Source organism: Hemicordylus capensis, chromosome 1 (genome assembly GCF_027244095.1).
Source record: "Hemicordylus capensis ecotype Gifberg chromosome 1, rHemCap1.1.pri, whole genome shotgun sequence".
Classification (NCBI taxonomy): domain Eukaryota; kingdom Metazoa; phylum Chordata; class Lepidosauria; order Squamata; family Cordylidae; genus Hemicordylus; species Hemicordylus capensis.
In genome coordinates, this window is record NC_069657.1 from 45,208,654 (window position 1) to 45,222,131 (window position 13,478).

The window sequence follows — 13,478 nt, forward strand, 5'->3', positions numbered from 1 at the left end:
ATTTATCACTTCCCCATCCCCAGTACTGCATGCTGTTCCTTAAATTCCGCAAATCAGAAACATTTGGACATTTGAATGAGAATGTGGGCCTCAGTCTCCTGTTTCTCCCATAACCTCTGGTTATGCTCAGTTATTTTTGTCTTGTGATTCTTGTCCATAGAACTTGGTCTGATCACATAACATACAAAGCAGTGTGGATAAGTGGGTAGGTGGAGCTGGATGCGACCTGAGGGATGAACATTCAAGATTAGCAAGCAATCATTCTTTTGGGGCTAGGGAAGCTCTCAGCTAATTTTAAACTAAATAATAGTAACCTATTTCAAGTTCATTGCAAACTGCAATTTTGCAGTACTGCATACAATTATACAGCAATAAATTGCTCTGCCATGAAAACCCTAAGCTGCTACTTGGGTAATAATTGCTACCACTATATCAGTTGCCCATGATTTCCCTTTATCGCCAGGAATAAGTCAGAATTTCCAGCAGCAGGTTGATGTGATTTCTACAGTCAGCTTCATATGAAGGAATGATGTGGTGTACTGTGTTGAAATGGGTCATGTGCCAACAGAAAAAAAAATGGGTGAAAGGATGCAAGCAGCATATAACACGAACCCACAAACTTTTTTTATTTGAGAATGGACACTTCCAGTGGGGTTCAAGACAATTAGAATAAGAATATGTGAATGGAAAGGCTAGCAGCTCTCCATTTCCTCTACTTCTTCTCCCATGAAGCTATGGGAAACAGTCCAAGTTACTCATCTGCTAAGTTTGTACTAGTATCCTTGCAGGCAGGATTGAGTTCAAAGCCAGGCAATCCAAATGACTACCCAGGGGACTGAGCTTGTGCGGGACATTTCTCTTATCCTAAATTAAAAACAATCTTTAAGATTAGAAGCAATACATACTGTATGTTTTAATGTGCTTATATGTGGCATGAATAAATACCAACTGGCAGATGCTAGTACACAAATTTATTATCTTATAGGACAGATAGAGATCATGCATGAAGACAGTGCATCAAAGTCATTAAAATGGCTACAAATGATGACAAATAAGTTATTCAAAAGTTGAACAAATGGAGGCACACCAAACCCACTCCTTATTTGGGGTGCCAGTTGGTCCTTGCTCATATGCACTAGTGTATACAAGAGCATGAGATAACTCTGCATCTGGCACAAAGCAAGTATCTGAAATAGGGGAAGGGGAAAAAACTTATTTCAAATAATGATCAAAAGCCACCATAAGAGAATGAGTGGCTTCTAGTTCTTAAAGCAAGCAGCCAGCTAATATTTATTCTTTAATATAGACAAAACTCTGCCTTCTGTCAAACAGAAGGGAATAAATTCTTTCCCCCTAATGGCATTTTCTTTCCAATCAATTTCCTTTCAAGCTTGATTTAAGAGGATGCCCCATCAGAACCTCAGGCTGGAAGGAAAAAAATCTAGGATAGTCCCCCCGCCCCATCAAACATCAAAATTATGAGCAGACAAACCTGCAGAGTCCAATCTAAATGCTGGCACTACGCCTCGAGGTTCTGCTCTGCTTCCTCTCCATTTAAGGCCCATGTCTGCAGCCTTAGGCCTGGCAGCAATATCAATAGAAAAGACTGATTCCAGTCCTCCTAGATCAGGACTGCACAAGTTCTGACCCATCAAGTAAAATTATTATTATTACTATTATTATTACATTTATATCCTGCTCTTCCTCCAAGGAGCCCAGAGCAGTGTACTACATACTTGAGTTTCTCCTCACAACAACCCTTTGAAGTAGGTTAGGCTGAGAGAGAAGTGACTGGCCCAGAGTCACCCAGCTAGTTTCATGGCTGAATGGGGATTTGAACTCGGGTCTCCCCGGTCCTAGTCCAGCACTCTAACCACGGCACCATGCTGGCTCCCCAATGCAGCCCACTCACTAGCCACATATGACAGAACACCAGAGGCTCTATAAACCTCTTGTTTTTGTTGCTTGCTGGGGACTGTAAAAATTGGGGACTTGTCAAGGTCCTGATATGATAGGCCCCAATACATGGGTTGTGCTTGGTTTGATGAGACACATGTTGAGTAGGCCCATTATAAAGATCTCACCTACCCCAAGCAGTTATGCCCTACAGCAGGGATTCTCAACCTTGGGTCCCCAGATGTTGTTGGACTTCATCTCCCATAATCCCCAGCCCCAGTGGTCTTTGGTTGGGGATTATGGGAGTTGAAGTCCAGCAACATCTGGGGACCCAAGGTTGAGAACCCCTGCCCTACAGGGTTCCCACATGTTGTTGACTACAACTCCCAGAATCCCCAAGCAAAAGCCATTACAGCTGGGGATTCTGGGAGCTGTAGTCAACAACGTCTGGGAATCCCTTTTAGAGGGAACACTGACCCCAAATGCACAAAATGTACCATATAGATAGTTACATATATACATGGAGCTGAGGAAAAATGCATAGGACTATCCAGTTTGATCCTAGTCACAACACAGTGATGTAGGTTATTGGGAGCGGCAATGACTCAGCCAAGTTCACTCAGTGAGCTCCATAACAAAACAAAGATTTGAACGCAGATATTCCCAAGCAAAGTTCATTACCATTCCATTATGTGATGATGGTTCACTTTATCTAAGAACAGAACAAGATCCCTGCTGGATGACCAAGGTCCATCTGATGAACACAAGAACAGCCCTGCTGGATCATCGGGCTCAAGGCCTAGCTAGTCCAGAATCTTGTTTCATACAGTGGCCCACCAGATGTCCCTGAGAAGCCTGCAGCAGGCATGCCCTCTCTCTTGCTGTTCCTCTCCTGCAGCTAGTATTTAGTGTAGTATATGTGTCCTGTCTCTTTAAAATTAGGTTGTATTTGGTTAGGTGTGGCTTAGCTTTCTGTTTTCTAAGTGTAAGCTGTCCGGAGTTTGTTGCAGTCTTGTTTGAATAAAGAAGGCTTCTAAACCTACTTTGTCTCCTACTCCTTCAGGCCGAAGGTCAGGCCAACAAAGTGACTGGTTGTGAGTATGCCTAACAACGTTATCTAAGGGGAAATACTACATATAGAAGCACCATGCCTCTGCGGTTGGAAGTGCCCTATAGGCACCAGACTAGTAGCCATTGATAGACATGTCCTCCTGTCCTCCATGAATCTGCTCAAGCCTCTTTTAAAGCTGTCCAAGCTAGTGGCCATCACAACATCCCATGGCAGAGAATTCCATAGATTAAGTATGTGCTGTGTGAAAAATTACTTCCTTTTGTTGGTTGTCAGTTTCAGGGCCTTCAGTTTCATGGGGTGACTCCTGTTTGCTCTACTCCATGCATAATTTTATACACCTAAGAACATAAGAACAGCCCTGCTAGATCAGGCCCAAGGTGCATCTAATCCAGCATCCTGTTTCACACAGTGGTCCACAAGATGTCACTGGAAGCCTACAAGCAGGAGTTCAGGGCATGCTCTCTCTGCTGCTGTTACTCCCCTGCAACTGGTACTCAGAGGAACTAAAAAGTCTGAGATGCAGTAGCCTTGCCTCATAAGGAAGGTGCTCCAGGCCCCTGATCATCATGGTTGCCTTCTTCTACACCCTTCCCAGTTCTACAATGTCCTACTTAAGATATGGTGACCAGAACTGCACACATTACTTATACATGGCTGCACCATAGTTTTGAATAAGGGCATTATAATATTAGCATTTTTATTTTCAATCCCCTTCCTAATGATTTCACAGCTGCCGCACACCGGGTTGACACTTCCAATGAGCTGTGCACCATGACCCCAAGATCTCTCCCCTGGTCAATCACTGACAGCTCAGACCCCATCAGTGTATATGTGAAGTTGGGGTTTTCTGCCATCTTAATGTAGCAACATGCTAGCAGCCTGTTTCCAATTGCAGTTCACCAGACAGCAACATAGGAAGCTGCTTTATCTCCAGTCAGACCACTGGTCCATGGAATTCACTGACTGACAGCAGCAGCTCTCCAAGGTTTCAGGCTGGAATTTCTCCTGGCGCTGTCTGGAGATGACAGGGAGTTAACCTGGGACTTTTGCATACAAGCATGAAGAGGCTTTTCTTCCAAACTGTGGTCCCATCCCCTAAGAGGAATATCTCACAGTGCTCACATGTAGTCATGCTTAGAAATGCAAACCAGGGTGGACCCTGCTTAAGCAAAGGGGACAATTCATGCTCACTACCACAAGATCCTCTCCTTCTGCCTCCAGTAAGCCCACATACACGGCATGAAGGCAACAGGCCTCTCCAGTTCCTTGTCTGGCTTCTGCTGTTCAGAATATTCAGCATCTGAATATAAGAGTTTTAATTAGCTATCATGGTGCATATCAATTGTTAGACTTATCCTTCATGTATTTGTCTAGTCCTTTAAACCACTATCTAAGCTAATGGCTGTCACTACTTCTTGTGGCATATGGACAAGATGTAAATGTTGTTCTAGATGGGCTCACACTTCCTCAGGAGGAACAGGTACGCAGTTTGGGAGTGCTTCTGGATTCACGCCTCTCCCTGGTTTCTGAGCTTGAGGCAGTGGCCAGAAGTGCTTTTTTCATCAGCTTTGGTTGATACGCCAGCTGCGTCTGTTGCAGTAATCAAGTCTGGCAAATTTGCCAGTAACCTCCAGACTTGATTACTGCAATGCACTCTATGTGGGGCTGCCTTTGTATGTAGTCCAGAAACTATAATTAGTACAGAATGTGATAGCTAGGTTGGTCTCCGGGTCATCTCGAAGAGACGATATTACTCCTATATTACAAGAGTTACACTGGCTGCCAATTGGTTTCCGGGCAAAATACAAAGTGCTGGTTATAACCTATAAAGCCCTAAACAGCTTAGGCCCATGGTATTTAAGAGAACATCTTCTTCTGCACGATCCCCATCGTCCATTGCGTTCATCAGGGGAGGCCGGTCTGTGGCTATCTTCAAGTCGTTTGGTGGCCACTCAGGGACAGGCTTTCTCAGTTGTTGCTCTGAGACTTTGGAATGTGCTTCCTGCTGACATAAGACTCTCCCCATTTCTAGCGGTTTTTAAAAGATCTTTGAAGACTCATCTTTTTAACCAGGCCTTTTAGCTTTTGTAATTTTAAATACTGTAATTTTTTTTTTTAAGCAGCTTTTTTGGAGTTTTAATTGATTTTAATGTTTTATTTATTTGTATTGTTGTTTTATGGTTGTGAACCGCCCTGAGACTTTGGTTTGGAGTGGTATATAAATGAATTAAATAAATAAATAATATTAAATAAATGCATGTACAAGATGCTCATGTCTCAGCATCTTTCAGAACTTTTCAGAGGTTCTGTTTGGGTTGGCTTTTGGGGCTTGAGCTGACTTAGAAAAGTGTGTGTGTGTGTGTGTGTGTGTGTGTGTGTGTGTGTACATGTGTGTAAACTGTCTTTTACATTGATAATATGGTTCTGAGTTTGGTTTTACGCGATTGGTATTTATTGTTTTAATTATTACAAACAGCCCTGAGAAGTTTTTAACTTGAAGGGTGGAGTAAAACCATTATAAATAAACTGACCGATCAATAAACAAATCACCCTTTTCCAGGCTGAGCCAGAGTCCCACAAGTACACCGGACCTTGGACCCTCAGCTTTGTGAGCCAGAGTCAGAATGTCAGCCAGAGCCAAGCATAGCAGCAAGAGATGGGCAATACAACCTCAGAGCATGTTGCTCCAGTAAGCAAGAGTTCATAGCTGCTGCTAAGGCAGGCAAACTGGCCCCGCCTCTTTCCCCAGAAGTGTTCTGTTCCTTAAAGAGGCTTTGCCCAATTTCTCAATCACTGGATCTGATGATGCTGTGAAGCCCCTGCTGCAACTGGTAGGTAGGTCCCTGGAGAACTCCCCAAGTTGGAGGGCAAAGTTGGGGCTCTGTTCTAAGGTTGCAGTGAGGGTGATGGCTTGGGTCCCCCTGGTTGTTGGGTGGAGAATCCCAGTGGCAAGGGATCATTCAGGGTGAGGATCCTAGATTTTCCCCAGCCGGACCATTCCCACCACTCTCTGTCTTATGCCACAAATGGAGGGAGTAGTCCTGGATCTGGGGTCATGACATACATAGTCTAAACTGAATGTTTTAATAAAATATATTTTGATGGGATTTTATATGTCACTTAAATGTACTATGATCTGCCTCTGAGATAGGGCAGGCTGCACACTATAAATAAATATATAAGGTTCTCCGGTCCTTATAGCTTTATTCTTGCTACCTGAAATCCAGCCAGCCCAGCTTTAAGCAACAATCAGAGTAATCCTTGAAGTTCAGGCAAGCAAGTTAGGCACTTGGTAAAGACGTTTGAAGGTCATCATGAAGAGGTGAGTCAAGCAATGAATACAGGGCATATCCCTGTGACAGTGTCTTGCTGACCTCTTTCAGATCAGCAGCTGTAGCAGCCATACAAATACTCAAGTGTGATGATAGTGTGTCCCAGAAGAGGGATAAGATCAAGTAAATATAGCTGTGGTATATTCATGAGGTGGGTGTCAAATGAAGTTCCCAAGCAAGATCTGTGGCAACTGAAGCATTTGTTAAGCAAAGGTTAATAGGCACTTACCACAAAGATGTTCCCATTTCTCGGCCTTAATTCACACATTATTCATCCACAGCCTCAACATACAAAAAGCAGCAGCAACTGTGTTATTGATGCTGAAAAATGAGAAGCAGGGAGACCACCTAATGTGTCCCAGGGACACAGAGCCTGCTTTCACACAGTCTTTCCACTGGCTCCTCTGTACCAAAAAAAGAGTGGTCTACTCTTATGAGCAGTGTAAAACTAAATCATGGAAGTCCAAAAGGCAGCTTCTGAGTGAGGATAACTGGAGATGCAAAACCCTGTCCACAGAAGCTGCTACTCAGATTTCCAAGAGCATCATTATCAGCTATCACACTGCCAAGTGTGACATACAAGTAGGCCACCATCATGAGCACATAATGATATTGCTGATATTGGGACACAAATGAACCAGCAGAAAGACCATCTAAGCTTGGACTAAAGTTCACAAAGGACTGCAGAAGACAAAGAGACAAAAGAGGAGGCAGGAGAGAGGGGAAGGAACATGCAAGAGAGATCAACCAGGTTTTCTAGGACAGATATCCTGTTCTGAGAACATCCCCATCAGATGCTCACCCACTCTTCCTTTGTATAGTTGCCAGGCCTTAACCCAGTGATTGTGCCTGCATGTTCCACCCATTGTGAGACAAACATGAAGTCGTCCTTGCCACAGCAGGTGGGAGAGAAGCAAGGGTAGATGGTCCAATAGTGGAGTTGGGTGGAAGGTACAGTGGCTGCATTTTTTTCTTGCTGTCTTGGAGGTAGGGATGTTGAAGCCAGCTTGATTCAACCCAGACTGGCCCCAGCTTTGAAAGAAACAGTTCAAACTGGTTCGGGGATATTCTTGTAAAGGGGAATCTGGTGAGGATGCCCCTTTACTTGGGCATTCACAATCTTAAGGCCAGAGTGGGGGAGAGAGAAAGGGTACACTTTATACATTGTCCGATAATCCGAGGCGGTGGCAGAGACATTGGAGGTAGTGGGGGTGGCAGGGGCTCCTCCAAGCCCCACTCCTCCTGAAGAACAGCCCAGGCTGGCTGTGGCCAGGTTTGGGCCTCCACGCATGCACAGAGGCCATTTTTGTGATTTCCGCATATGCACGGAGGCCCATTTGCTTCACCACATAAATCGCATGATGACGCAAATGGCCTCCATGCATGCACGGATGTCATGGAAATGCACGGAGGCAAACCAGGCCACAGTTGGCCAGGGCTGTCCTTCAGGAGGTCAGCGGGGTCGGGGGTGGGGTGGGCTTAGAGGAGCCTCCACCTCCGATGTCTCCACTGCCTCTGCCATCACCTCGGATTACTGGACAAGGTACAAAGTGTACTTTACACACACACACACACACACACACACACACACACACACACACACACACACGCCTTAGGATAGGGAATGCCCCTTTACTTGTAAAGGGAAATCCTTGTCCGGATTCACCTTTATAAGTATTTCCCTGAACCGACCTGCCAGTTCGGCTAGACCTGGAACCAGACTGGGCCACTTCGGATCTGGTCTGGATGCAAACTGAACTGGCCAGACTGGTTCCGTGCACATCCCTACTTGGAGGCTTTACAGATACAGGGTTAAGACCAGGTAACTTTACTAATCTACTTTAAGATTAGCAGTTATCAACTAATGGCTGAAATGTATGCATGTTTACACAGAACAAAGCCAATTGGGTTGAATGGGACTTACTCCAAGGGAAGTGTAGAAAACTGCAGATTAAAGAGTAGTGTTTTCCGAACTCAGTATTACCAAGTTGTCTTTAATTTCACTCTTGGCATTCTTGTTACCAGAGAAAGTGTAAAGCTATGCCTGTCCTCAGAAAAGTTGGTGCACTGCCCATATTCTTTAAATTTAATCAATATTTTGATCAACTTCTAACTTGGGTTCTACATATTCCCTTACATCAACACATTACAGCTAAGCAGTATATTAATTCCCTAGTTTACACTGTTATTCAGTGCATTTGACCTGTTAACATGTTCTAACCAAGAGGCTGCTGCATGTCAGCAGTGAGTAGTCTCTATGCATTATTGTTGAGGTTTCCTGGGAGCTTCTCAGTAGGAAGGTTCTGATAAAAATGTAGGCCATGATTTCCAAATATAGTTTCCCAAAGTTATTCTCCTAAATCAATATTTAGGGACATAAATAAATGGCCTGCTTTTCCAAAGTTGTTAAGAGTTGCACAGAGTGGCTGGAGGCTCATTGCTTTTGAAATTCAGGCTGCTTGTTTAGATGCCTTAATATAGATTCAGGAGGCTAACACTGGGTACCTATTTTTGACAATCCTGGCTGATATTATTACTAGCTAAGCTCTGCCCAAACAAAGAAAGACCTGCTACAATCCATCACAAGTGTGTGACATTCCAGGAACGGCATTTTACTAAAATAGGCCAAAGACCTCAAGTGCTATGGATAACAGAACAGTTCATCTGAGGAATCGAGGTGATGAAAATAGCCTCTTCCTAAACCTTAATCATGAGGCAGCCTTCTATGTAATTCAAAGCAAGCATTTACACTGGTGGCCACTCTCCCTTAAGGGTAATGGGATAGCTGGGGATCAGATGGCAATAGGAAGTCACAGACACAAGGATGGGGCTGTAGCTCAGTGACCAAGCATCTGCTCAGCAGGCAGCAGATCACAGGTTCGATCTCTGGCATCTCCAGGTAGGGCTGAGAAAAATTCATGCCTGAAGGAAGCCCTGGAGAGCCACTGCCAGAGTAGACAATATGGAGCTAAACAGACTAATGGTCTGACTCAGCAGAAAGCAACTTCCTATGTTCCAATGACATGCTTTCCATATACCTGATAACTATCCCTGCTCCAGGAAGAGGAAGTAAACAAGATAAGATCTGGCCTTGTGCAATTGGTCGTCACACTGGGGTAATTCTTCTGCAAACAGCTGTATGAGTTAACGTAACTACCACCACCACCCCAGGTACTGAAAACATAAAGGCTGTTCTCTCGAACAGCCTAACCCAGCCTATGGCTAGGCTGCTTGTGTGTGGCATGCTGCCCGCCTGCCTAACCCCACTCTGAAGCCCAGCCGTTAGCTGTGGTTAAGGGCACAAGTGTGCCCTAAACTCCAGCACAGGGATCATGTACATGCTCAGGCTGCTTGCAGCCTGAGTGCATACAGAGATGGGCACCTAGAGCACCCATCTCACAGGGATATCCCTCAATGCACTGTGCTCATCACGCAGTGCATAGTGGGAAATATGGAGGCTGGAATGTGTCATCTCAGCCTCCAGAGATCCATGCTGCTCACAGCAGCGCAGATTGTGTGGGTGTGCATCTCGCACACAAAAGATAAGCTGAGCCATCGTCTGGGGGAAAGGTAGGTTGAACCCAGCCTCCCCCCTCCCGCCCACCCTCCCTCCCTCCCTGCCCCAGTATTGGTTGTGAAAACAACCTTATATTTTCATTAAGGAATCAGCTTCAAGGTATGATTAGTTTGTTGGTCTGACATTAGATAAAAAGTCAATTTTAAAATAGCGTATAAAGAAGCAGTACATGATTAACTGATATTTTAAGAAATAGTTAATCAACTGTTTATAGAATCCAACAGGAGGCTTCAAGGCATGGTTTATAATAATCTTTTCCTCCAGATGTAATTTAAAGCCATCTGCAACACATGCTGCTCCTCTCTGCAACATGCTTATAATAGCTATGAAATCATCCATTAACTCTTGACAAAATATTTATATGCCAAATCTTAATATGAAGCTTGACCTGCCTGCCTGCAAGGGTGTGCCAAACCAGTCCGCGATTGAACCAGTTCACTGCAATCTGGGCCAGTTCAATCATGGACCGGACTGGCCCTTGCAAATGCGGTCTGGTCCACAATAGAATGGGATCAAGCCCCGTTCTCCCATGGACCAGTTTGCTGGTTTGAGAAGCTGTAAAAGGGAATCTGGTGAGGATTCTCCTTTGCTTCGGAATTAAAAAAACGTTTTTGTAAAGGGCAGCAGGGGAGTAGTGAGTGAGAGGTGCCTTTAAAAGTCAAATAGATGGTGCAAGCCTGCAGCACACGCACACACCCCTATCCTTGTGGTGGCAGTGGTAATATCTGGCCTCCATGGTAATATCTCACTTGCCGCTCCTCCGCCAGCTTTTAAAAAACCTTTTTTTTTCCACTTCAGAAGCAAAGGGGAATCCTCACTGGATTCTCCTTCACAGTCACTCGAAGCGGCAAAACAGTCTGGGTGGGTTTGGTTGGATGGACTGGGCCAGCTGGCTGGCTTGACCGATCAACTTTGCGGACCGTGGTCTGGTCCGAATTCAATTCATGTTTGGACTGAACTGTGAAAATTGGTTCCCCACCTATCAGTCTGCCTAGGATGCAAAACCTTAAGATCACATGAAAATCAAGGCCAGTTTGATTATGTGGGACAGCCACATTTATCTTCTCCATATAAGCCAGTCTCAAACATTAGAAAAGGTTGCTATGGGCTACATGGCCTGGTTCCATGCCAATTTTCCCCATGCAATTCTGCACATGAGAGGGATAGGATGAAGAAAGGAATGCTCTAGCTTGCATATGTGAACTAGCCCAAAATGCACATATTAGACCACATTCTTCAAATTTGCCAACATTAATCTCTTTATAGGGTGTGTTCCTATTGATTATTTTGTGTCCCAAGATTATCTCATACCCTACTATTAATCCTATCAGAACACATTTTGTTAGTGAACCTCATAGCACTTTTATGGCTGGTAGTTGGGTGACTGAGAACCACTGCAATCTGGCAGCTAGTTCAGTCTGTGATTTCTTGGTTCAAATCCCAACACAGCAAAGGATTCAATCTCTCAGACAGTGATGTAGTAATGTTTAAGTGGTATAGCAAGGATAAAGATAACTTGTTACCTAATGAGGATGGAGTAACTGAATCACAATATGGGTTGGAACGATGGTTTCTAGTTGGGGCAGAAAGAGGGAAGAGAGCTGGACCTGCAATAGCAAACATGAATTGTCTCCTTTGCTAAGCAGGGTCCACCCTGGTTTGCATTTGAATGGGAGATGACATGTGAGCACTGTGAGATATTCCCCTTAGGGGATGGGGCTGCTCTGGCAAGAGCATCTGCATGCTTGCATGCAGAAGGTTTCATCCCTGGCATCTTCAGATGAGAGAGAGACTCCTGCCTGTAACCTTGGAGAAGCTGCTTCCAGTCTATGTAGATAATTCTGAGCTAGATGGATCAATTGTCTGACTCAATAGAAACAGCTGCCCATGTCCCTATATTTCCACAGCATTTCGCATTTGAAAAATAAAGTGTAAAATGAAAAGTAAGCATTGCATGGCCCCAAAAGATCTCCCAGCATTGTTAGGCCTCACTTTGTCTGCTCTGGGTCTTCCAGTGAACTGGGGCTTCCAATGAAGCGGTACAATATTAACACACCCTCAGTGCACAGAAGGCCTTGGACCATGTGCGAGAAGACTAGTCTTGAGCGGCCTCTGCACAAGCCTGGAGTGGACTGCAAGATGCATTTTGGATGCCACAACCCACCCTAGAGTTTGAGTTGAACAGAACAGATTCATTCCAGCCTCCTCCAAAATGTTTGGAAAACTACTATGTTCCTATTTATTACTACCTTATTTGATGGGCTTCCCCCACTTTCTGCCTTCAAAACGAACTTTATAGATATTTCCATGCTCTTCTTTTACTTCACATACATGCACCATTTTTACCCCATTAATTTGAAAACAACAAACCCCATGTCTCCAGGCTGCAGGAGGCCTCGCTGCACAAACTGCAAGGTCTAGCAAACCTTTATGGAACTGAACCCAGCACAAATGTTTCTGGGACAGTCTTCCTCTTTTCAGCAGTCTCTTTTTATCATTACGTCACAGTATATTTTTGGTACTTAGGGATGAAGAAGCTGTAGGTGGTGACAGCTTTGGCGGTGCTTACTTACATCATAGAGTACCACACGTGATCACTAGACTTTTCAAGCACCCAGTTATGTCTGTCTTTGCACTCCTCAACTCATCCACAGTGCAAAGCAATGGAAAAGCAATTTATTAAAATGGCATGCCTTTTAAGGATCAGTAGAGAGAGATGCTAAGCTTAGGTAGGGTGTGTAAGAAGTTGATACTGCCACAAACTGTTCTGATTCATGCCTCTGGAGTGGATAAACAGAGTTTGTCTGTTTCCACAGCTGTCAGTCTAGGGAGAAAAATCCATTCGTGAAACTTGGCAGCACTGTAATCTAGGAGTTCCCCTGGAGCATTTATTTGCATAGAAAAATTGATCCAGGAACAGTGCAGTAATGCTTGTTCCTCAATCCTACAAATCTGAGTGCATGTGTGAGCATGTGTGCGTGCACACAGACACAGACACACACACACACACACACACACACACACAGGTACATGGAGTATATTAGCATGAACCAACATTTTCAGCATGGTATATGTGCTCTCTGAAGGAAATGAAGGGGAACCGGGGAGGCACAAATAAGTCACACACCTCCACATCTATTGAACTCTTTGCTTTTAGTGAGTGAAGGGCTGATTGTCCCTGGAGGCTTTCCCCATCTACTTCAGAGCTCCATATTTATGAAGCTCATTTTCTCCTTTCATTAACTCATCACTCTTTCTGTGATGCTGCAGGTATCTCTGTCTCCATTGTTAAGGGAGCCATGCAGAAGATAGTGGCTGTTGTGGCCTTGATTGTAATGAATTTATGTGTTATTCTTTCCCATCATCCCATTGTTCTCTTTGCCATTCTAACAGACCAGTTCTCACACACTCTAGCAAACTGCTGCTTGAATGAAAATAAATTATACACATAAAACGAGATCCATTCTTCTGTTATTTTCAGCACTTTCCTATTAAATGAATACATCCCAGTGTGAAAACCAATGGACAGAATGGAAGATGAGAGACAGTAGGAGAGCTACCAGAACAAGTAATGCCATCAGATTGTTGATAGTGGCGTGAC

At 44.3% G+C, this 13,478-nt stretch overlaps 1 protein-coding gene across 46 annotated transcripts in view; it reads right to left on the reverse strand.

The window, feature by feature from the left end:
• The window catches only part of NRXN3 (neurexin 3), a 1,829,497-nt gene that overhangs the window by 803,819 nt on the left and 1,012,200 nt on the right, over window positions 1–13,478 (reverse strand). The window lies entirely within an intron of this gene.